The sequence below is a fragment of the Ambystoma mexicanum genome, chromosome 6p, assembly GCF_040938575.1.
Source record: "Ambystoma mexicanum isolate Mex_15411 chromosome 6p, UKY_AmexF1_1, whole genome shotgun sequence".
Taxonomy (NCBI): Eukaryota; Metazoa; Chordata; class Amphibia; order Caudata; family Ambystomatidae; genus Ambystoma; species Ambystoma mexicanum.
The window spans coordinates 189,826,370-189,849,411 of NC_090935.1; positions in this window are offsets into that span (position 1 = coordinate 189,826,370).

The following is a 23,042-nucleotide window of genomic DNA, read 5'->3' on the forward strand; positions in this document are numbered from 1 at the left end:
TTCTGTTTCTTCATTTTTCATTCTATTTATGTTTCCTTTAATACATATTTTTTTTGGTGAACTTCAATGTGTGGTATCTAATTGGTTTCATGCATTTCATGATATGTGTTTTGAGATTCACTGACACCCATTGGGTGTATGTGAGGGAAATGTGTTTGTTTCGGAACTTGCAATTGGTGTTCTGTGATGTAATTGCAAATTATGAGAGGGTGGATGCAATACTCGGGTGGGTGTTTTGCATTTGGAGGCTGACCATAGGGACCAGGGGTCTAGTTTGTGATGACATGTTGGCTGGGGAACATGAGTTGCACATGGGTGGGGGCCTGCTGGCAGGTGCCCAACAGTGCTGGGGGGTGGGGGTGGTGGGGAACATGAGTTGGACATGGGTGGGGGCCTGGTGGCAGGTGCCCCACAGTGCTGGGGGGTGGGGGTGATGGGGAACATGCGTTGGACATGGGTGGGGCCTGGTGGCAGGTGCCCCACAGTGCTGTGGGGTGGGGGTGGTGGGAGACATGAGTTGGACATGGGTGGGGGCCTGGTGGAGGCTGCCCCTGGTGACTGGGGGGGTGGGGGTGGTGGGAGACATGGGTGGGGGCCTGGTGGAGGCTGCCCCTGGTGACTGGGGCGGTGGGGGTGGTGGAGAACATGCATTGGACATGGGTGGGGGCCTGGTGGCAGGTGCCCCACAGTTCTGGGGGGTGGGGGTGGTGGGGAACATGCGTTGGACATGGGTGGGGCCTGGTGGCAGGTGCCCCACAGTGCCGGTGGGGTGGGGGTGGTGGGGAACATGAGTTGGACATGGGTGGGGGCCTGGTGCAGGTGCCCCACAGTGCTGGGGGGTGGGGGTGGTGGGGAACATGAGTTGGACATGGGTGGGGGCCTGGTGGCAGGTGCCCCACAGTGCTGGGGGGTGGTGGGGATCATGCGTTGGACATGGGTGGGGCCTGGTGGCAGGTTCCCCACAGTGCTGGGGGGTGGGGGTGGTGGGGAACATGAGTTGGACATGGGTGGGGGCCTGGTGCAGGTGCCCCACAGTGCTGGGGGGTGGGGGTGGTGGGCAACATGCGTTGGACATGGGTGGGGCCTGGTGGCAGGTGCCCCACAGTGCTGGGGGGTGGGGGTGGTGGGGGACATGGGTGGGGGCCTGGTGGAGGCTGCCACTGGTGGCTGGGGGGTGGGGGTGGTGGGAGTCATGGGTGGGGGACTGGTGGAGTCTGCCCCTGGTGGCTGGGGGGTGGGGTGGTGGGAGACATGGGTGGGGGCCTGGTGGTGGGTGCCCCTGCACTGCTGGGTGATGGGGGTGGTGGGAGACATGGGTGGGGGCCTGGTGGAGGCTGCCCCTGGTGACTGGGGAGGTGGGGGTGGTGGGAGACATGGGTGGGGGCCTGGTGGAGACTGCCCCTGGTGACTAGGGGGGTGGGGGAGGTGGGAAACATGAGTTGGACATGGGTGGGGGCCTGGTGGCAGGTGCCCCACAGTGCTGGGGGGTGGGGGTGATGGGGAACATGCGTTGGACATGGGTGGGGCCTGGTGGCAGGTGCCCCACAGTGCTGTGGGGTGGGGGTGGTGGGAGACATGAGTTGGACATGGGTGGGGGCCTGGTGGAGGCTGCCCCTGGTGACTGGGGGGGTGGGGGTGGTGGGAGACATGGGTGGGGGCCTGGTGGAGGCTGCCCCTGGTGACTGGGGCGGTGGGGGTGGTGGAGAACATGCATTGGACATGGGTGGGGGCCTGGTGGCAGGTGCCCCACAGTTCTGGGGGGTGGGGGTGGTGGGGAACATGCGTTGGACATGGGTGGGGCCTGGTGGCAGGTGCCCCACAGTGCCGGTGGGGTGGGGGTGGTGGGGAACATGAGTTGGACATGGGTGGGGGCCTGGTGCAGGTGCCCCACAGTGCTGGGGGGTGGGGGTGGTGGGGAACATGAGTTGGACATGGGTGGGGGCCTGGTGGCAGGTGCCCCACAGTGCTGGGGGGTGGTGGGGATCATGCGTTGGACATGGGTGGGGCCTGGTGGCAGGTTCCCCACAGTGCTGGGGGGTGGGGGTGGTGGGGAACATGAGTTGGACATGGGTGGGGGCCTGGTGCAGGTGCCCCACAGTGCTGGGGGGTGGGGGTGGTGGGCAACATGCGTTGGACATGGGTGGGGCCTGGTGGCAGGTGCCCCACAGTGCTGGGGGGTGGGGGTGGTGGGGGACATGGGTGGGGGCCTGGTGGAGGCTGCCACTGGTGGCTGGGGGGTGGGGGTGGTGGGAGTCATGGGTGGGGGACTGGTGGAGTCTGCCCCTGGTGGCTGGGGGGTGGGGTGGTGGGAGACATGGGTGGGGGCCTGGTGGTGGGTGCCCCTGCACTGCTGGGTGATGGGGGTGGTGGGAGACATGGGTGGGGGCCTGGTGGAGGCTGCCCCTGGTGACTGGGGAGGTGGGGGTGGTGGGAGACATGGGTGGGGGCCTGGTGGAGACTGCCCCTGGTGACTAGGGGGGTGGGGGAGGTGGGAAACATGAGTTGGACATGGGTGGGGGCCTGGTGGCAGGTGCCCCCCAGTGCTGGGGGGTGGGGGTGGTGGGGGATATGCGTTGGACATGGGTGGGGCCTGGTGGCAGGTACCCCACAATGCTGGGGGGTGGGGGTGGTGGGAGACATGAGTTGGACATGGGTGGGGGCCTGGTGGAGGCTGCCCCTGGTGACTGGGGTGGTGGGGATGGTGGGAGACATGGGTGGGGGCCTGGTGGAGGCTGCCCCTGGTGACTGGGGGGGTGGGGGTGGTGGGGAACATGCGTTGGACATGGGTGGGGCCTGGTGGCAGGTGCCCCACAGTGCTGGGGGGTGGGGGTGGTGGGGAACATGAGTTGGACATTAGTGGGGGCCTGGTGGCAGGTGCCCCACAGTGCTGGGGGGTGGGGGTGGTGGGGAACATGTGTTGGACATGGGTGGGGCCTGGTGGCAGGTGCCCCACAGTGCTGGGGGTGGGGGTGGTGGGAGACATGGGTGGGGGCCTGGTGGAGGCTGCCCCTGGTGACTGGGGGGGTGGGGGTGGTGGGAAACATGCGTTGGACATGGGTGGGGCCTGGTGGCAGGTGCCCCACAGGGCTGGGGGGTGGGAGTGGCGGGGAACATGAGTTGGACATGGGTGGGGGCCTGGTGGCAGGTGCCCCACAGTGCTGGGGGGTGGGGGTGGTGGGGAACATGCGTTGGACATGGGTGGGGCCTGGTGGCAGGTGCCCCACAGTGCTGGGGGGTGGGGGTGGTGGAGAGATGGGTGGGGGCCTGGTGGAGGCTGCCCCTAGTGACTGGGGGGTGGGGGTGGTGGGGAACATGCGTTGGACATGGGTGGGGTCTGGCAGCAGGTGCCCCACAGTGCTGGGGGGTGGGGGTGGTTCGGGGACATGCGTTGGACATGGGTGGGGGCCTGGTGGCAGGTGCCCCACAGTGCTGGGGGGTGGGGGTGGTGGGGAACATGAGTTGGACATGCGTGGGGGCCTGGTGGCAGGTCCCCACAGTGCTGGGGGGTGGGGGTGGTGGGGAACATGAGTTGGACATGGGTGGGGGCCTGGTGGCAGGTGCCCCACAGTGCTGGGGGGTGGTGGGGAACATGCGTTGGACATGGGTGGGGCCTGGTGGCAGGTGCCCCACAGTGCTGGGGGGTGGGGGTGGTGGGGAACATGAGTTGGACATGGGTGGGGGCCTGGTGGCAGGTGCCCCACAGTGCTGGGGGGTGGGGGTGGTGGGGAACATGCGTTGGACATGGGTGGGGCCTGGTGGCATGTGCCGCACAGTGCTGGGGGGTGGGGGTGGTGGGGGACATGGGCGGGGGCCTGGTGGAGGCTGCCCCTGGTGGCTGGGGGGTGGGGGTGGTGGGAGTCATGGGTGGGGGCCTGTTGGAGGCTGCCCCTGGTGGCTGGAGGGTGGGGGTGGCTGGAGACATGGGTGGGGGCCTGGTGGTGGGTGGCCCTGCACTGCTGGGGGTGGGGTTGGTGGGAGACATGGGTGGGGGCCTGGTGGAGGCTGCCCCTGTTGACAGGGGAGGTGGGGGTGGTGGGAGACATGGGTGGGGGCCTGGTGGAGGCTTCCCCTGGTGACTGGGGGGGTGGGGGTGGTGGGGAACATGAGTTGGACATGGGTGGGGGCCTGGTGGCAGGTGCCCCACAGTGCTGGGGGGTGGGGGTGGTGGGGAACATGCGTTGGACATGGGTGGGGCATGGTGGCAGGTGCCCCACAGTGCTGGGGGTGGGGGTGGTGGGGAACATGAGTTGGACATGGGTGGGGGCCTGGTGGCAGGTGCCCCACAGTGCTGGGGGGTGGGGGTGGTGGGGAACATGCGTTGGACATGGGTGGGGCCTGGTGGCAGGTGCCCCACAGTGCTGGGGGGTGGGGGTGGTGGGAGACATGAGTTGGACATGGGTGGGGGCCTGGTGGAGGCTGTCCCTTGTGACTGGGGGGGTGGGGGTGGTGGGAGACAAGGGTGGGGGCCTGGTGGAGGCTGCCCCTGGTGACTGGGGGGTGGGGGTGGTGGGGAACATGCGTTGGACATGGGTGGGGACTGATGGCAGGTGCCCCACAGTGCTGGGGGGTGTGGGGGGTGGGGAACATGAGTTGGACATGGGTGGGGGCCTGGTGGCAGGTGCCCCACAGTGCTTGGGGGTGGGGGTGGTGGGGAACATGCGTTGGACATGGTTGGGGCCTGGTGGCAGGTGCCCCACAGTGGTGCTGGGGGGTGGGGGTGGTGGGAGACCTGGGTGAGGGCCTGGTGGAGGCTGCCCCTGGTGACTGGGGGGGTGGGGGTGGTGGGGAACATGAGTTGGACATGGATGGGGGCCTGCTGGCAGGTGCCCCACAGTTCTGGGGGGTGGGGGTGGTGGGAGACATGGGTGGGGGACTGGTGGAGGCTGCCCCTGGTGGCTGGGGGGTGGGGGTGGTGGGAGTCATGGGTGGGGGCCTGCTGGAGGCTGCCCCTGGTGGCTGGGGGGTGGGGGTGGTGGGAGACATGGGTGGGGGCCTGGTGGTGGGTGCCCCTGCACTGCTGGGGGGTGGGGATGGTGGGAGACATTGGTGGGGGCCTGGTGGAGGCTGCCCCTGGTGATTGGGGGGGTGGGGGTGGTGGGAGACATGGGTGGGGGCCTGGTGGAGGCTGCCCCTGGCTACTGGGGGGGTGGGGGTGGTGGGGAACATGAGTAGGACATGGGTGGGGGCCTGGTGGCAGGTTCCCCACAGTGCTGGGGTTTGGGGGTGGTGGGGAACATGCGTTGGACATGGGTGGGGCCTGGTGGCAGGTGCCCCACAGTGCTGGGGGGTGGGGGTGGTGGGGAACATGAGTTGGACAGGGGTGGGGGCCTGCTGGCAGGTGCCCCACAGTGCTGAGGGGTGGGGGTGGTGGGAGACATGGGTGGGGGCCTTGTGGAGGCTGCCCCTGGTGGCTGGGGGGTGGGGTTGGTGGGAGTCATGGGTGGGGGCCTGGTGTAGGCTGCCCCTGGTGGCTGGGGCGTGGGGGTGGTGGGAGTCATGGGTGGGGGCCTGGTGGAGGCTGCCCCTGGTGGCTGGGGGGTGGGGGTGGTGGGAGACATGGGTGGGGGCCTTGTGGTGGGTGCCCCTGCACTGCTGGGGGGTGGGGGTGGTGGGAGACATGGGTGGGGGCCTGGTGGAGGCTGCCCGTGGTGACTGGGGGGGTGGGGGTGGTGGGAGACATGGGTGGGGGCCTGGTGGAGGCTGCCCCTGGTGACTGGGGGGGTGGGGGTGGTGGGGAACATGAGTTGGACATGGGTGGGGGCCTGGTGGCAGGTGCCCCACAGTGCTGGGGGGTGGGGGTGGTGGGGAACATGAGTTGGACATGGGTGGGGGCTGGTGGAACGTGCCCCACAGTGCTGGGGGGTGGGGGTGGTGGGGAACATGCGTTGGACATGGGTGGGGCCTGGTGGCAGTTGCCCCACAGTGCTGGGGGGTGGGGGTGGTTGGGAACATGAGTTGGACATGGGTGGGGGCCTGCTGGCAGGTGCCCCACAGTGCTGGGGGGTGGGGGTGGTGGGAGACATGGGTGGGGGCCTGGTGGAGGCTGCCCCTGGTGGCTGGGGGGTGGGGGACATGGGTGGGGGCCTGGTGGAGGCTGCCCCTGGTGACTGGGGCGGTGGGGGTGGTGGGAGACATGGGTGGGGGCCTGGTGGCAGGTGCCCCACAGTGCTGGGGGGTGGGGGTGGTGGGGAACATGAGTTGGACATGGGTGGGGGCCTGCTGGCAGGTGCCCCACAGTGCTGGGGGGTGGGGGTGGTGGGAGACATGGGTGGGGGCCTGGTGGAGGCTGCCCCTGGTGACTAGGGGGGTGGGGGTGGTGGGAGACATAGGTGGGGGCCTGGTGGCAGGTGCCCCACAGTGCTGGGGGGTGGGGGTGGTGGGGAACATGCGTTGGACATGGGTGGGGCCTGGTGGCAGGTGCCCCACAGTGCTGGGGGGTGGGGGTGGTGGGAGACATGGGTGGGGGCCTGGTGGAGGCTGCCCCTGGTGACTGGGGGGGTGCGGGTGGTGGGGAACATGCGTTGGACATGGGTGGGGCCTGGTGGCAGGTGCCCCACAGTGCTGGGGGGTGGGGGTGGTGGGGAACATGAGTTGGACATTAGTGGGGGCCTGGTGGCAGGTGCCCCACAGTGCTGGGGGGTGGGGGTGGTGGGGAACATGTGTTGGACATGGGTGGGGCCGGGTGGCAGGTGCCCCACAGTGCTGGGGGTGGGGGTGGTGGGAGACATGCGTTGGACATGGGTGGGGCCTGGTGGCAGGTGCCCCACAGGGCTGGGGGGTGGGAGTGGCGGGGAACATGAGTTGGACATGGGTGGGGGCCTGGTGGCAGGTGCCCCACAGTGCTGGGGGGTGGGGGTGGTGGGGAACATGCGTTGGACATGGGTGGGGCCTGGTGGCAGGTGCCCCACAGTGCTGGGGGGTGGGGGTGGTGGAGACATGGGTGGGGGCCTGGTGGAGGCTGCCCCTGGTGACTGGGGGGTGGGGGTGGTGGGGAACATGCGTTGGACATGGGTGGGGTCTGGCGGCAGGTGCCCCACAGTGCTGGGGGGTGGGGGTGGTTCGGGGACATGCGTTGGACATGGGTGGGGGCCTGGTGGCAGGTGCCCCACAGTGCTGGGGGGTGGGGGTGGTGGGGAACATGAGTTGGACATGCGTGGGGGCCTGGTGGCAGGTCCCCACAGTGCTGGGGGGTGGGGGTGGTGGGGAACATGAGTTGGACATGGGTGGGGGCCTGGTGGCAGGTGCCCCACAGTGCTGGGGGGTGGTGGGGAACATGCGTTGGACATGGGTGGGGCCTGGTGGCAGGTGCCCCACAGTGCTGGGGGGTGGGGGTGGTGGGGAACATGAGTTGGACATGGGTGGGGGCCTGGTGGCAGGTGCCCCACAGTGCTGGGGGGTGGGGGTGGTGGGGAACATGCGTTGGACATGGGTGGGGCCTGGTGGCATGTGCCCCACAGTGCTGGGGGGTGGGGGTGGTGGGGGAAATGGGTGGGGGCCTGGTGGAGGCTGCCCCTGGTGGCTGGGGGGTGGGGGTGTTGGGAGTCATGGGTGGGGGCCTGTTGGAGGCTGGCCCTGGTGGCTGGAGGGTGGGGGTGGCTGGAGACATGGGTGGGGGCCTGGTGGTGGGTGCCCCTGCACTGCTGGGGGTGGGGTTGGTGGGAGACATGGGTGGGGGCCTGGTGGAGGCTTCCCCTGGTGACTGGGGGGGTGGGGGTGGTGGGGAACATGAGTTGGACATGGGTGGGGGCCTGGTGGCAGGTGCCCCACAGTGCTGGGGGGTGGGGGTAGTGGGGAACATGCGTTGGACATGGGTGGGGCATGGTGGCAGGTGCCCCACAGTGCTGGGGGTGGGGGTGGTGGGGAACATGATTTGGACATGGGTGGGGGCCTGGTGGCAGGTGCCCCACAGTGCTGGGGGGTGGGGGTGGTGGGGAACATGCGTTGGACATGGGTGGGGCCTGGTGGCAGGTGCCCCACAGTGCTGGGGGGTGGGGGTGGTGGGAGACATGAGTTGGACATGGGTGGGGGCCTGGTGGAGGCTGTCCCTTGTGACTGGGGGGGTGGGGGTGTTGGGAGACAAGGGTGGGGGCCTGGTGGAGGCTGCCCCTGGTGACTGGGGGGTGGGGGTGGTGGGGAACATGCGTTGGACATGGGTGGGGACTGATGGCAGGTGCCCCACAGTGCTGGGGGGTGGGGGTGGTGGGGAACATGAGTTGGACATGGGTGGGGGCCTGGTGGCAGGTGCCCCACAGTGCTTGGGGGTGGGGGTGGTGGGGAACATGCGTTGGACATGGGTGGGGCCTGGTGGCAGGTGCCCCACAGTGGTGCCGGGGGGTGGGGGTGGTGGGAGACATGGGTGAGGGCCTGGTGGAGGCTGCCCCTGGTGACTGGGGGGGTGGGGGTGGTGGGGAACATGAGTTGGACATGGGTGGGGGCCTGCTGGCAGGTGCCCCACAGTTCTGGGGGGTGGGGGTGGTGGGAGACATGGGTGGGGGACTGGTGGAGGCTGCCCCTGGTGGCTGGGGGGTGGGGGTGGTGGGAGTCATGGGTGGGGGCCTGCTGGAGGCTGCCCCTGGTGGCTGGGGGGTGGGGGTGGTGGGAGACATGGGTGGGGGCCTGGTGGTGGGTGCCCCTGCACTGCTGTGGGGTGGGGATGGTAGGAGACATTGGTGGGGGCCTGGTGGAGGCTGCCCCTGGTGATTGGGGGGGTGGGGGTGGTGGGAGCCATGGGTGGGGGCCTGGTGGAGGCTGCCCCTGGCTACTGGGGGGGTGGGGGTGGTGGGGAACATGAGTAGGACATGGGTGGGGGCCTGGTGGCAGGTGCCCCACAGTGCTGGGGTTTGGGGGTGGTGGGGAACATGCGTTGGACATGGGTGGGGCCTGGTGGCAGGTGCCCAACAGTGCTGGGGGGTGGGGGTGGTGGGGAACATGAGTTGGACAGGGGTGGGGGCCTGCTGGCAGGTGCCCCACAGTGCTGAGGGGTGGGGGTGGTGGGAGACATGGGTGGGGGCCTGGTGGAGGCTGCCCCTGGTGGCTGGGGGGTGGGGTTGGTGGGAGTCATGGGTGGGGGCCTGGTGTAGGCTGCCCCTGGTGGCTGGGGCGTGGGGGTGGTGGGAGTCATGGGTGGGGGCCTGGTGGAGGCTGCCCCTGGTGGCTGGGGGGTGGGGATGGTAGGAGACATGGGTGGGGGCCTGGTGGTGGGTGCCCCTGCACTGCTGGGGGGTGGGGGTGGTGGGAGACATGGGTGGGGGCCTGGTGGAGGCTGCCCGTGGTGACTGGGGGGGTGGGGGTGGTGGGAGACATGGGTGGGGGCCTGGTGGAGGCTGCCCCTGGTGACTGGGGGGGTGGGGGTGGTGGGGAACATGAGTTGGACATGGGTGGGGGCCTGGTGGCAGGTGCCCCACAGTGCTGGGGGGTGGGGGTGGTGGGGAACATGAGTTGGACATGGGTGGGGGCTGGTGGAACGTGCCCCACAGTGCTGGGGGGTGGGGGTGGTGGGGAACATGCGTTGGACATGGGTGGGGCCTGGTGGCAGTTGCCCCACAGTGCTGGGGGGTGGGGGTGGTTGGGAACATGAGTTGGACATGGGTGGGGGCCTGCTGGCAGGTGCCCCACAGTGCTGGGGGGTGGGGGTGGTGGGAGACATGGGTGGGGGCCTGGTGGAGGCTGCCCCTGGTGGCTGGGGGGTGGGGACATGGGTGGGGGCCTGGTGGAGGCTGCCCCTGGTGACTGGGGCGGTGGGGGTGGTGGGAGACATGGGTGGGGGCCTGGTGGCAGGTGCCCCACAGTGCTGGGGGGTGGGGGTGGTGGGGAACATGAGTTGGATATGGGTGGGGGCCTGCTGGCAGGTGCCCCACAGTGCTGGGGGTGGGGGTGGTGGGAGACATGGGTGGGGGCCTGGTGGAGGCTGCTCCTGGTGACTAGGGGGGTGGGGGTGGTGGGAGACATAGGTGGGGGCCTGGTGGCAGGTGCCACACAGTGCTGGGGGGTGGGGGTGGTGGGGAACATGCGTTGGACATGGGTGGGGCCTGGTGGCAGGTGCCCCACAGTGCTGGGGGGTGGGGGTGGTGGGAGACATGGGTGGGGGCCTGGTGGAGGCTGCCCCTGGTGACTGGGGGGGAGCGGGTGGTGGGGAACATGCGTTGGACATGGGTGGGGCCTGGTGGCAGGTGCCCCACAGTGCTGGGGGGTGGGGGTGGTGGGGAACATGAGTTGGACATGGGTGGGGGCCTGGTGGCAGGTGCCCCACAGTGCTGGGGGGTGGGGGTGGTGGGGAACATGCGTTGGACATGGGTGGGGCCTGGTGGCAGGTGCCCCACAGTGCTGGGGGGTGGGGGTGGTGGGAGACATGGGTGTTGCCTGGTGGAGGCTGCCCCTGGTGACTGGGGGGGTGAGGGTGGTGGGGAACATGAGTTGGACATGAGTGGGGGCCTGGTGGCAGGTGCCCCACAGTGCTGGGGGGTGGGGGTGGTGGGGAACATGAGTTGGACATGGGTGGGGGCCTGGTGGCAGGTGCCCCACAGTGCTCGGGGGTGGGGGTGGTGGGGAACATGCGTTGGACATAGGTGGGGCCTGGTGGCAGGTGCCCCACAGTGCTGGGGGGTGGGGGTGGTGGGGAACATGAGTTGGACATGGGTGGGGCCCTGCTGTCAGGTGCCCCACAGTGCTGGGGGATGGGGGTGGTGGGAGACATGGGTGGCGGCCTGGTGGAGGCTGCCCCTGGTGGCTGGGGGGTGGGGGTGGTGGGAGTCATGGGTGGGGGCCTGGTGGAGGCTGCCCCTGGTGACTGGGTGGGTGGGGGTGGTGGGAGACATGGGTGGGGGCCTGGTGGAGGCTGCCCCTGGTGGCTGGGTGGTGGTGGGAATCATGGGTGGGGGCCTGGTGGAGGCTGCCACTGGTGGCTGGGGGGTGGGGGTGGTGGGGGACATGGGTGGGGGCCTGGTGGAGGCTGCACCTGGTGGCTGGGGGGTGGGGGTGGTGGGAGTCATGGGTGGGGGCCTGGTGGAGGCTGCCCCACAGTGCTGGGGGGTGGGGGTGGTGGGAGACATGAGTTGGACATGGGTGGGGGCCTGGTGGAGGCTGCCCCTCGTGACTGGGGGGGTGGGGGTGGTGGGAGACAAGTCTGGGGGCCTGGTGGAGGCTGCCCCTGGTGACTGGGGGGTGGGGGTGGTGGGGAACATGCGTTGGACATGGGTGGGGCCTGGTGGCAGGTGCCCCACAGTGCTGGGGTGTGGGGGTGGTGGGGAACATGAGTTGGACATGGGTAAGGGCCTGGTGGCAGGTGCCCCACAGTGCTGGGGGGTGGGGGTGGTGGGGAACATGCGTTGGACATGGGTGGGGCCTGGTGGCAGGTGCCCCACAGTGCTGGGGGTGGGGGTGGTGGGAGACATGGGTGGGGGCCTGGTGGAGGCTGCCCCTGGTGACTGGGGGGGTGGGGGTGGTGGGGAACATGAGTTGGACATGGGTGGGGGCCTGCTGGCAGGTGCCCCACAGTTCTGGGGGGTGGGGGTGGTGGGAGACATGGGTGGGGGCCTGGTGGAGGCTGCCCCTGGTGGCTGGGGGGTGGGGGTGGTGGTCGTCATGGGTGGGGGCCTGCTGGAGGCTGCCCCTGGTGGCTGGGGGGTGGGGGTGGTGGGAGACATGGGTGGAGGCCTGGTGGTGGGTGCCCCTGCACTGCTGGGGAGTGGGGGGGGTGGGAGACATGGGTGGGGGCCTGGTGGAGGCTTCCCCTGGTGATTGGGGGGGTGGGGGTGGTGGGAGACATGGGTGGGGGCCTGGTGGAGGCTGCTCCTGGCTACTGGTGGGTGGGGGTGGTGGGGAACATGAGTTGGACATGGGTGGGGGCCTGGTGGCAGGTGCCCCACAGTGCTGGTGGGTGGGGGTGGTGGGGAACATGAGTTGGACATGGGTGGGGGCCTGCTGGCAGGTGCCCCACAGTGCTGAGGGGTGGGGGTGGTGGGAGACATGGGTGGGGGCCTGGTGGAGGCTGCACCTGGTGGCTGGGGGGTGGGGTTGGTGGGGGACATGGGTGGGGGCCTGGTGGAGGCTGCCCCTGGTGGCTGGGGGTGGGGGTGGTGGGGGACATGGGTGGGGGCCTGGTGGAGGCTGCCCCTGGTGGCTGGGGGATGGGGGTGGTGGGAGTCATGGGTGGGGGCCTGGTGGAGGCTGCCCCTGGTGGCTGGGGGGTGGGGGTGGTGGGAGACATGGGTGTGGGCCTGGTGGTGGGAGCCCCTGCACTGCTGGGGGGTGGGGGTGGTGGGAGACATGGGTGGGGGCCTGGTGGAGGCTCTCCCTGGTGACTGGGGGGGTGGGGGGTGGGAGACATGGGTGGGGGCCTGGTGGAGGCTGCCCCTGGTGACTGGGGGGGTGGGGTGGTGGGGAACATGAGTTGGACATGGGTGGGGGCCTGGTGGCAGGTGCCCCACAGTGCTGGGGGGTGGGGGTGGTGGGGAACATGAGTTGGACATGGGTGGGGGCTGGTGGCAGGTGCCCCACAGTGCTGGGGGTGGGGGTGGTGGGGAACATGCGTTGGACATGGGTGGGGCCTGGTGGCAGGTGCCCCACAGTGCTGGGGGGTGGGGGTGGTGGGGAACATGAGTTGGACATGGGTGGGGGCCTGCTGGCAGGTGCCCCACAGTGCTGGGGGGTGGGGGTGGTGGGAGACATGGGTGGGGGCCTGGTGGAGGCTGCCCCTGGTGGCTGGGGGGTGGGGTGGTGGGAGACATGGGTGGGGGCCTGGTGGAGGCTGCCCCTGGTGACTGGGGCGGTGGGGGTGGTGGGAGACATGGGTGGGGGCCTGGTGGCAGGTGCCCCACAGTGCTGGGGGGTGGGGGTGGTGGGGAACATGAGTTGGACATGGGTGGGGGCCTGCTGGCAGGTGCCCCACAGTGCTGGGGGGTGGGGGTGGTGGGAGACATGGGTGGGGGCCTGGTGGAGGCTGCCACTGGTGACTGGGGGGGTGGGGGTGGTGGGAGACATGGTTGGGGGCCTGGTGGCAGGTGCCCCACAGTGCTGGGGGGTGAGGGTGGTGGGGAACATGTGTTGGACATGGGTGGGGCCTGGTGGCAGGTGCCCCACAGTGTTGGGGGGTGGGGGTGGTGGGAGACATGGGTGGGGGCCTGGTGGAGGCTGCCCCTGGTGACTAGGGGGGTGGGGGTGGTGGGGAACATGCGTTGGACATGGGTGGGGCCTGGTGGCAGGTGCCCCACAGTGCTGGGGGGTGGGGGTGGTGGGGAACATGAGTTAGACATGGGTGGGGGCCTGGTGGCAGGTGCCCCACAGTGCTGGGGGGTGGGGGTGGTGGGGAACATGCGTTGGACATGGGTGGGGCCTGGTGGCAGGTGCCCCACAGTGCTGGGGGGTGGGGGTGGTGGGAGACATGGGTGGGGGCTTGGTGGAGGCTGCCCCTGGTGACTGGGCGGGTGGGGGTGGTGGGGAACATGAGTAGGACATGGGTGGGGGCCTGGTGGCAGGTGTCCCACAGTGCTGGGGGGTGGGGGTGGTGGGGAACATGAGGTGGACATGGGTGGGGGCCTGGTGGCAGGTGCCCCATAGTGCTGGGGGGGTGGGGGTGGTGGGGAACATGCGTTGGACATAGGTGGGGCCTGGTGGCAGGTGCCCCACAGTGCTGGGGGGTGGGGGTGGTGGGGAACATGAGTTGGACATGGGTGGGGGCCTGCTGTCAGGTGCCCCACAGTGCTGGGGGGTGGGGGTGGTGGGAGACATGGGTGGCGGCCTGGTGGAGGCTGCCCCTGGTGACTGGGTGGGTGGGGGTGGTGGGAGTCATGGGTGGGGGCCTGGTGGAGGCTGCCACTGGAGGCTGGGGGGTAGGGGTGGTGGGGGACATGGGTGGGGGCCTGGTGGATGCTGCACCTGGTGGCTGGGGGTGGGGGTGGTGGGAGTCATGGGTGGGGGCCTGGTGGAGGCTGTCCCTGGTGGCTGGGGGGTGGGGGTGGTGGGAGACATGGGTGGGGGCCTGGTGGTGGCTGCCCCTGGTGACTGGGGGGGTGGGGGTGGTGGGAGACATGGGTGGGGGCCTGGTGGAGGCTGCCCCTGGTGACTGGGGGGGTGGGGGTGGTGGGGAACATGAGTTGGACATGGGTGGGGGCCTGGTGGCAGGTGCCCCACAGTGCTGGGGGGGTGGGGGTGGTGGGGAACATGAGTTGGACATGGGTGGGGGCCTGGTGGCATGTGCCACACAGTGCTGAGGGGTGGGGGTGGTGGGGAACATGCGTTGGACATGGGTGGGGCCTGGTGGCAGGTGCCCCACAGTGCTGGGGGGTGTGGGTGGTGGGGAACATGAGTTGGACATTGGTGGGGGCCTGCTGGCAGTTGCCCCACAGTGCTGGGGGTTGGGGGTGGTGGGAGACATGGGTGGGGGCCTGGTGGGGGCTGTCCCTGGTGGCTGGGGGGTGGGGGTGGTGGGAGTCATGGGTGGGGGCCTGGTGGAGGCTGCCCCTGGTGGCTGGGGGGTGGGGGTGTTGGGGGACATGGGTGGGGGCCTGGTGGAGGCTGCCCCTGGTGGCTGGGGGGTGGGGGTGGTGGGAGTCATGGGTGGGGGCCTGGTGGAGGCTGCCCCTGGTGGCTGGGGGGTGGGGTGGTGGGAGACATGGGTGGGGGCCTGGTGGTGGGTGCCCCTGCACTGCTGGGGGGTGGGGGTGGTGGGAGACATGGGTGGGGGCCTGGTGGAGGCTGCCCCTGGTGACTGGGGGGGTGGGGGCTGGTGGGAGACATGGGTGGGGGCCTGGTGGAGGCTGCCCCTGGTGACTGGGGGGGTGGGGGTGGTGGGGAACATGAGTTGGACATGGGTGGGGGCCTGGTGGCAGGTGCCTCACAGTCTGGGGGCTGGGGGTGGTGGGGAACATGAGTTGGACATGGGTGGGGGCCTGGTGGCACGTGCCCCACAGTGCTGGGGGGTGGGGGTGGTGGGGAACATGCGTTGGACATGGGTGGGGCCTGGTGGCAGGTGCCCCACAGTGCTGGGGGGTGGGGGTGGTTGGGAACATGAGTTGGACATGGGTGGGGGCCTGCTGGCAGGTGCCCCACAGTGCTGGGGGTTGGGGGTGGTGGGAGACATGGGTGGGGGCCTGGTGGAGGCTGCCCCTGGTGGCTGGGGGGTGGGGGTGGTGGGAGACATGGGTGGGGGCCTGGTGGAGGCTGCCCCCGGTGACTGGGGGGTGGGGGTGGTGGGAGAAATGGGTGGGGGCCTGGTGGCAGGTGTCCCACAGTGCTAGGGGTGGGGGTGGTGGGGAACATGAGTTGGACATGGGTGGGGGCCTGCTGGCAGGTGCCCCACAGTGATGGGGGGTGGGGGTGGTGGGAGACATGGGTGGGGGCCTGGTGGAGGCTGCCCCTGGCGACTGGGGGGGTGGGGATGGTGGGAGACATGGGTGGGGACCTGGTGGCAGGTGCCCCACAGTGCTGGGGGGTGGGGGTGGTGGGGAACATGCGTTGGACATGAGTGGGGCCTGGTGGCAGGTGCCCCACAGTGCTGTGGGGTGGGGGTGGTGGGGAACATGAGTTGGACATGGGTGGGGGCCTGGTGGCAGGTGCCCCACAGTGCTGGGGGGTGGGGGTGGTGGGGAACATGCGTTGGACATGGGTGGGGCCTGGTGGCAGGTGCCCCACAGTGCTGGGGGGTGGGGGTAATGGGAGACATGGGTGGGGGCCTGGTGGAGGCTGCCCTTGGTGACAGGGTGGGTGGGGGTGGTGGGGAACATGCGTTGGACATGGGTGGGGCCTGGTGGCAGGTGCCCCACAGTGCTGTGGGGTGGGGGTGGTGGGGAACATGAGTTGGACATGGGTGGGGGCCTGGTGGCAGGTGCCCCACAGTGCTGGGGGGTGGGGGTGGTGGGGAACATGCGTTGGACATGGGTGGGGCCTGGTGGCAGGTGCCCCACAGTGCTGGGGGGTGGGGGTGGTGGGAGACATGGGTGGGGGCCTGGTGGAGGCTGCCCCTGGTGCTGGGGGGGTGGGGGTGGTGGGGAACATGAGTTGGACATGGGTGGGGGCCTGGTGGCAGGTGCCCCACAGTGCTGGGGGGTGGGGGTGATGGGGAACATGAGTTGGTCATGGGTGGGGGCCTGGTGGCAGGTGCCCCACAGCGCTGGGGGGTGGGGGTGGTGGGGAATATGCGTTGGACATAGGTGGGGCCTGGTGGCAGGTGCCCCACAGTGCTGGGGGGTGGGGGTGGTGGGGAACATGAGTTGGACATGGGTGGGGGCCTGCTGGCAGGTGCCCCACAGTGCTGGGGGGTGGGGGTGGTGGGAGACATGGGTGGGGGCCTGGTGGAGGCTGCCACTGGTGACTGGGGGGGTGGGGGTGGTGGGAGACATGGTTGGGGGCCTGGTGGCAGGTGCCCCACAGTGCTGGGGGGTGAGGGTGGTGGGGAACATGTGTTGGACATGGGTGGGGCCTGGTGGCAGGTGCCCCACAGTGTTGGGGGGTGGGGGTGGTGGGAGACATGGGTGGGGGCCTGGTGGAGGCTGCCCCTGGTGACTAGGGGGGTGGGGGTGGTGGGGAACATGCGTTGGACATGGGTGGGGCCTGGTGGCAGGTGCCCCACAGTGCTGGGTGGTGGGGGTGGTGGGGAACATGAGTTAGACATGGGTGGGGGCCTGGTGGCAGGTGCCCCACAGTGCTGGGGGGTGGGGGTGGTGGGGAACATGCGTTGGACATGGGTGGGGCCTGGTGGCAGGTGCCCCACAGTGCTGGGGGGTGGGGGTGGTGGGAGACATGGGTGGGGGCTTGGTGGAGGCTGCCCCTGGTGACTGGGCGGGTGGGGGTGGTGGGGAACATGAGTAGGACATGGGTGGGGGCCTGGTGGCAGGTGTCCCACAGTGCTGGGGGGTGGGGGTGGTGGGGAACATGAGGTGGACATGGGTGGGGGCCTGGTGGCAGGTGCCCCATAGTGCTGGGGGGGTGGGGGTGGTGGGGAACATGCGTTGGACATAGGTGGGGCCTGGTGGCAGGTGCCCCACAGTGCTGGGGGGTGGGGGTGGTGGGGAACATGAGTTGGACATGGGTGGGGGCCTGCTGTCAGGTGCCCCACAGTGCTGGGGGGTGGGGGTGGTGGGAGACATGGGTGGCGGCCTGGTGGAGGCTGCCCCTGGTGACTGGGTGGGTGGGGGTGGTGGGAGTCATGGGTGGGGGCCTGGTGGAGGCTGCCACTTGAGGCTGGGGGGTAGGGGTGGTGGGGGACATGGGTGGGGGCCTGGTGGATGCTGCACCTGGTGGCTGGGGGTGGGGGTGGTGGGAGTCATGGGTGGGGGCCTGGTGGAGGCTGCCCCTGGTGGCTGGGGGGTGGGGGTGGTGGGAGACATGGGTGGGGGCCTGGTGGTGGCTGCCCCTGGTGACTGGGGGGGTGGGGGTGGTGGGAGACATGGGTGGGGGCCTGGTGGAGGCTGCCCCTGGTGACTGGGGGGGTGGGGGTGGTGGGGAACATGAGTTGGACATGGGTGGGGGCCTGGTGGCAGGTGCCCCACAGTGCTGGGGGGTGGGGGTGGTGGGGAACATGAGTTGGACATGGGTGGGGGCCTGGTGGCATGTGCCACACAGTGCTGAGGGGTGGGGGTGGTGGGGAACATGCGTTGGACATGGGTGGGGCCTGGTGGCAGGTGCCCCACAGTGCTGGGGGGTGTGGGTGGTGGGGAACATGAGTTGGACATTGGTGGGGGCCTGCTGGCAGTTGCCCCACAGTGCTGGGGGTTGGGGGTGGTGGGAGACATGGGTGGGGGCCTGGTGGGGGCTGTCCCTGGTGGCTGGGGGGTGGGGGTGGTGGGAGTCATGGGTGGGGGCCTGGTGGAGGCTGCCCCTGGTGGCTGGGGGGTGGGGGTGTTGGGGGACATGGGTGGGGGCCTGGTGGAGGCTGCCCCTGGTGGCTGGGGGGTGGGGGTGGTGGGAGTCATGGGTGGGGGCCTGGTGGAGGCTGCCCCTGGTGGCTGGGGGGTGGGGTGGTGGGAGACATGGGTGGGGGCCTGGTGGTGGGTGCCCCTGCACTGCTGGGGGGTGGGGGTGGTGGGAGACATGGGTGGGGGCCTGGTGGAGGCTGCCCCCGGTGACTGGGGGGTGGGGGTGGTGGGAGAAATGGGTGGGGGCCTGGTGGCAGGTGTCCCACAGTGCTGGGGGTGGGGGTGGTGGGGAACATGAGTTGGACATGGGTGGGGGCCTGCTGGCAGGTGCCCCACAGTGATGGGGGGTGGGGGTGGTGGGAGACATGGGTGGGGGCCTGGTGGAGGCTGCCCCTGGCGACTGGGGGGGTGGGGATGGTGGGAGACATGGGTGGGGGCCTGGTGGCAGGTGCCCCACAGTGCTGGGGGGTGGGGGTGGTGGGGAACATGCGTTGGACATGAGTGGGGCCTGGTGGCAGGTGCCCCACAGTGCTGGGGGGTGGGGGTAATGGGAGACATGGGTGGGGGCCTGGTGGAGGCTGCCCTTGGTGACAGGGTGGGTGGGGGTGGTGGGGAACATGCGTTGGACATGGGTGGGGCCTGGTGGCAGGTGCCCCACAGTGCTGTGGGGTGGGGGTGGTGGGGAACATGAGTTGGACATGGGTGGGGGCCTGGTGGCAGGTGCCCCACAGTGCTGGGGGGTGGGGGTGGTGGGGAACATGCGTTGGACATGGGTGGGGCCTGGTGGCAGGTGCCCCACAGTGCTGGGGGGTGGGGGTGGTGGGAGACATGGGTGGGGGCCTGGTGGAGGCTGCCCCTGGTGCTGGGGGGGTGGGGGTGGTGGGGAACATGAGTTGGACATGGGTGGGGGCCTGGTGGCAGGTGCCCCACAGTGCTGGGGGGTGGGGGTGATGGGGAACATGAGTTGGTCATGGGTGGGGGCCTGGTGGCAGGTGCCCCACAGCGCTGGGGGGTGGGGGTGGTGGGGAATATGCGTTGGACATAGGTGGGGCCTGGTGGCAGGTGCCCCACAGTGCTGGGGGGTGGGGGTGGTGGGGAACATGAGTTGGACATGGGTGGGGGCCTGCTGGCAGGTACCCCACAGTGCTGGGGGGTGGGGGTGGTGGGAGACATGGGTGGCGGCCTGGTGGAGGCTGCCCCTGGTGGCTGGGGGTGGTGGGAGTCATGGGTGGGGGCCTGGTGGAAGCTGCCCCTGGTGACTGGGGGGGTGGGGGTGGTGAGAGACATGGGTGGGGGCCTGGTGGAGGCTGCCCCTGGTGACTGGGGGGGTGGGGGTGGTGGGAGACATGGGTGGGGGCCTGGTGGCAGGTGCCCCACAGTGCTGGGGGGTTGGGGTGGTGGGGAACATGAGTTGGACATGGGTGGGGGCCTGGTGGTGGGTGCCCCTGGTGGCTGGGGGTGCAGGGGGACATTCGTTGGTGGGCAGTAGTGCAAGTTGACATGTGGGTGGGCTGGTGGGCATTTCCATGGTGGATGGGGTGCCTGCAGGACATGTGCTGGGTAGGCCCCTGTGGTGTGAGCCACCTGCAGGGGCCGTGGAGGGTGTAGAGGGAACACCTGGGAGGACCCACACGTGCAATTCACGTGTACTGCTCCCGGCGCACCCCTGTAATACACGTACCCTGATGAGATCGCGTGTGGAACTTCCCGCGCACCCCTGGAATACACGTACCCCGCTCAATCGCGTGTGTGACTTCACGCGCACCCCCGAAATACACGTACCCCGCTCAATCGTGTGTGTAACTTCCCGCGCGCCCCCGAAATACACGTACCCCGCTCATTCGCGTGTGTAACTTCCCGCGCGCCCCCAAAATACACGTACCCCGCTCAATCGCATGTGTGACTTCCCGCGCGCCCCCGAAATACACGTACCCCGCTCAATCGCGTGTGTAACTTCCCGCGCGCCCCCGAAATACACGTACCCCGCTCAATCGCGTGTGTGACTTCCCACGCGCCCCCGAAATACACGTACCCCGCTCAATCGCGTGTGTAACTTCTCGCGCGCCCCCGAAATACACGTACCCCGCTCGCACAGGCCCAATTGCTGTATGTTGCCACTTTTGTGATGTGCTGGGACTCTACCGCCTGCCTTCGTGTGGTGGACGTGTTTGAGCTTGTGCGTGTCTTTGGCTGTGCGTGGCTTTGCCCTATTCGATTCCATGAATACGTGTGGTTCGAGTGCGTGTGGGCGTTCCGTCTACTTCCCTGCAGTACATCCCCAGTTACGCCCTTATTTTCGCATGTTGTTCCCCATTCCGCGCGTTACGCCCCGTGTCCCGCCCACTTTCTGGTGTATGCACCGAGGTTGTGCACTTTCACTGTGCGCATCGCGCACGCCTTTCGGGATGTTGCAGTGACTTGTGCGCCATGCACGGGTTTGGTGCACATCCCGAGGTGTTCATGCGCAGAGACTTCCATGAATCGCACGCGTGCGCGTGCGCCTGTTTTTTTCCGCTTGCGCCTGCTTGCGCCTGCTTGTGCCTGCTTGCGCAAAGATTTTCGGCGCACGTTTGTTTCATGAATCGGCCCCTTAATGTCTTCAGTTAGACATAGTGTTAAAGGTAAGTTACCTAAGAACACATATTACAAAGCAATATTTGCCTTATTATGGAATGCAAACATAGATGTGCAGTACATTGCAGACAATTCCACTGCAGTTGCGCGATATGTTACAGCCTACTTAACCAAAGTAGAAAAAACAGAGCTTTAAGACCTCTGGGATGATCTATCATCAGACAAACGCTATCTCAGAAATTGTACAGCTTAGGCATAAAAATGCACTCTCAAAGAGAATGTGGCTTCTGTGAAGCTGCAGACCGTTTAACAGGTACAGCTTTTTATGGAAAATCTGAAAATATAGTATGGCTCAGTCTTGGTCCTGCTAAATCTAGAAAAAGTTCTCAAATCATTTGACGACATAGAAACAATAGCCCAAACTGATCCCAACAGCCAAGACATTTTGAAAAACAATTTACTAGACACATACTAACCAAACATGAGTACCACTTTGGAAACCATGGGCCTCATTATGAGAATGGAGGTAATGAAAAAAGGAAGGCGGAATGGTAATAGCGGCATCATTAATGGGTCCGGGGCATTCCTACAATCCGCCAATACCGGCACCCTCCGTACCGTGCCCCCTCATACCGGCATGTGTGCGTACATGCAAATACTGGCATCCCAAAGGCGGTAATCAGGGGCTGCACGATGCCAGCCATACAGGCATTGCGGACCACCCGCAAACAGCAATCAGCAATCAAGCCAACTGCCACAGGTGAAAACAATCACCACAGGTGGACTCAATAGAGTCTGTCCCAGTATAAAAGGAGTACACCCTCACACCACACCCCTTCCTACACCAAAATGCTACCACTAGCTGTTACTATTATGGCACTGGAGGACATGCCTATACTGCTACAACTACTGCAACAACAGCAACTACAACAACAGCAGTAACAACATGCAGCCCAGAGGAGACGCAGGAGAAGAAGGATGGTGAGACAGGCACAGCAATTACCACCAGTGCAGCCAGTAGTCCATCGTAGGCAGCTGGCAATCCCTCGCATCAGACCCAGTCCATTCAATCTAACCCCTGAGCAGATCCACACCCTGTACTTGTTGGACCGGGGCACCATCACCACCATAGTGGACATAATAGACATTGCCAACCTCATAGAAATACGCACTGCCATCCACCGCTACTAAAGGTGGTGTCTGTGCTCCACTTCCTGGCCAAAGGCACCTACGAGCACACTGTTGAACAGCTGCATGGCATTTCACAACCACTATTTTCACGCATGCTGACCCAAGTGCTGGATGCCCTCCTGAAGCATGCTAGCACACACATATCCCTACCACAGACTGCCCAGGTGTTAGCCGGCAGTGCTTCCATTCACTGGCAGGCATGCCCAGTTGTGTTGGTGCCCTGGACTGCACCCATGTCGAATTGGTTGTCCGCTATGCCGTAGAGGCGATGTACCGCAATCGCAAGCAATACCACTCCATCAATGTGCAGATGGTATGTGACTCCAGCAAGATCATCACACATTGCTGCGCCCGATTTCCCGGATCAACACATGATGCCATGGTGCTGCACAACTCCACGCTACCCTGTCACATGGAGTGACATGCTGAACCTCGTGCCTGGCTGCTTGGTGAGTTGCGTGAGTGGGCCATGGCAGTGCATTGGGGTAGGGATGTGTTGCGATGCATACCCCTTCGGGTGGGAATGGGGGGAATGCATACCCCACCTGGGTGGGAATGGGGGGAATGCATACCCCATTGGGTGGGAATGGGGGGGAATGCATATCCCACCTGGGTTGGAATGGGGGGGAATGCATACCCCACCTGGGTGGGAATGGGGGGGATGCATACCCCACCTGGGTTGGAATGGGGGGAGAATGCATACCCCACCTGGGTGGGAATGGGGGGAATGCATACCCCACCTGGGTGGGAATGGACGGTGAGTGGAGAATGCACGCAGAACTAATGACATGACACCTGACCTGAACCCCCAACCTCAAAATGCTGTATGAAAATGCTGTAAATTGTGAAAGGTTTATATAAACCAAACAATAAAAAGAATAATAAATGTCATTGATGACATCACTGATGATATCGCAAGTCTACTCACTCTTTTTTCCTTTAGTGATATATATTGGCCAGTAATAGTTAGGAACAGTAATAGTTAGGAACAAAAAATTCAAAAAGTACTATATTTGTAGACTTATACTTCAAATAAGTTCTTACAATAATTCACTCCCCCCTCCCCTACATCCCTCTCCTACGTGGGGCTTATGACTCGTCGACAGCCACCCTTGCGCCTGGGCCAGGGATGCAGGATGGCTGCTGGCCGGCGCATGAGACTGCACGGCTCACCTTGTAGCATGATATAGACTCCATTTTGTGAAACACTTAGACTCCATTTTGAATACACTAACTCAGGCCTTTGCGGAACAAACAGCTTGCAGAACTGCAGCTCTCCCCATTTGATTGCGCACAGCGAGCCCACACTTCCCCCAGCCTCCTCCCCATGGCGGCTCCACTGAAGGCCTGTTCTCACGAGCAACTAGGCACGAACAAGTAACAGAACAAACATTGTATCATTTACCTTCCTCAGTACATCATTGCCCA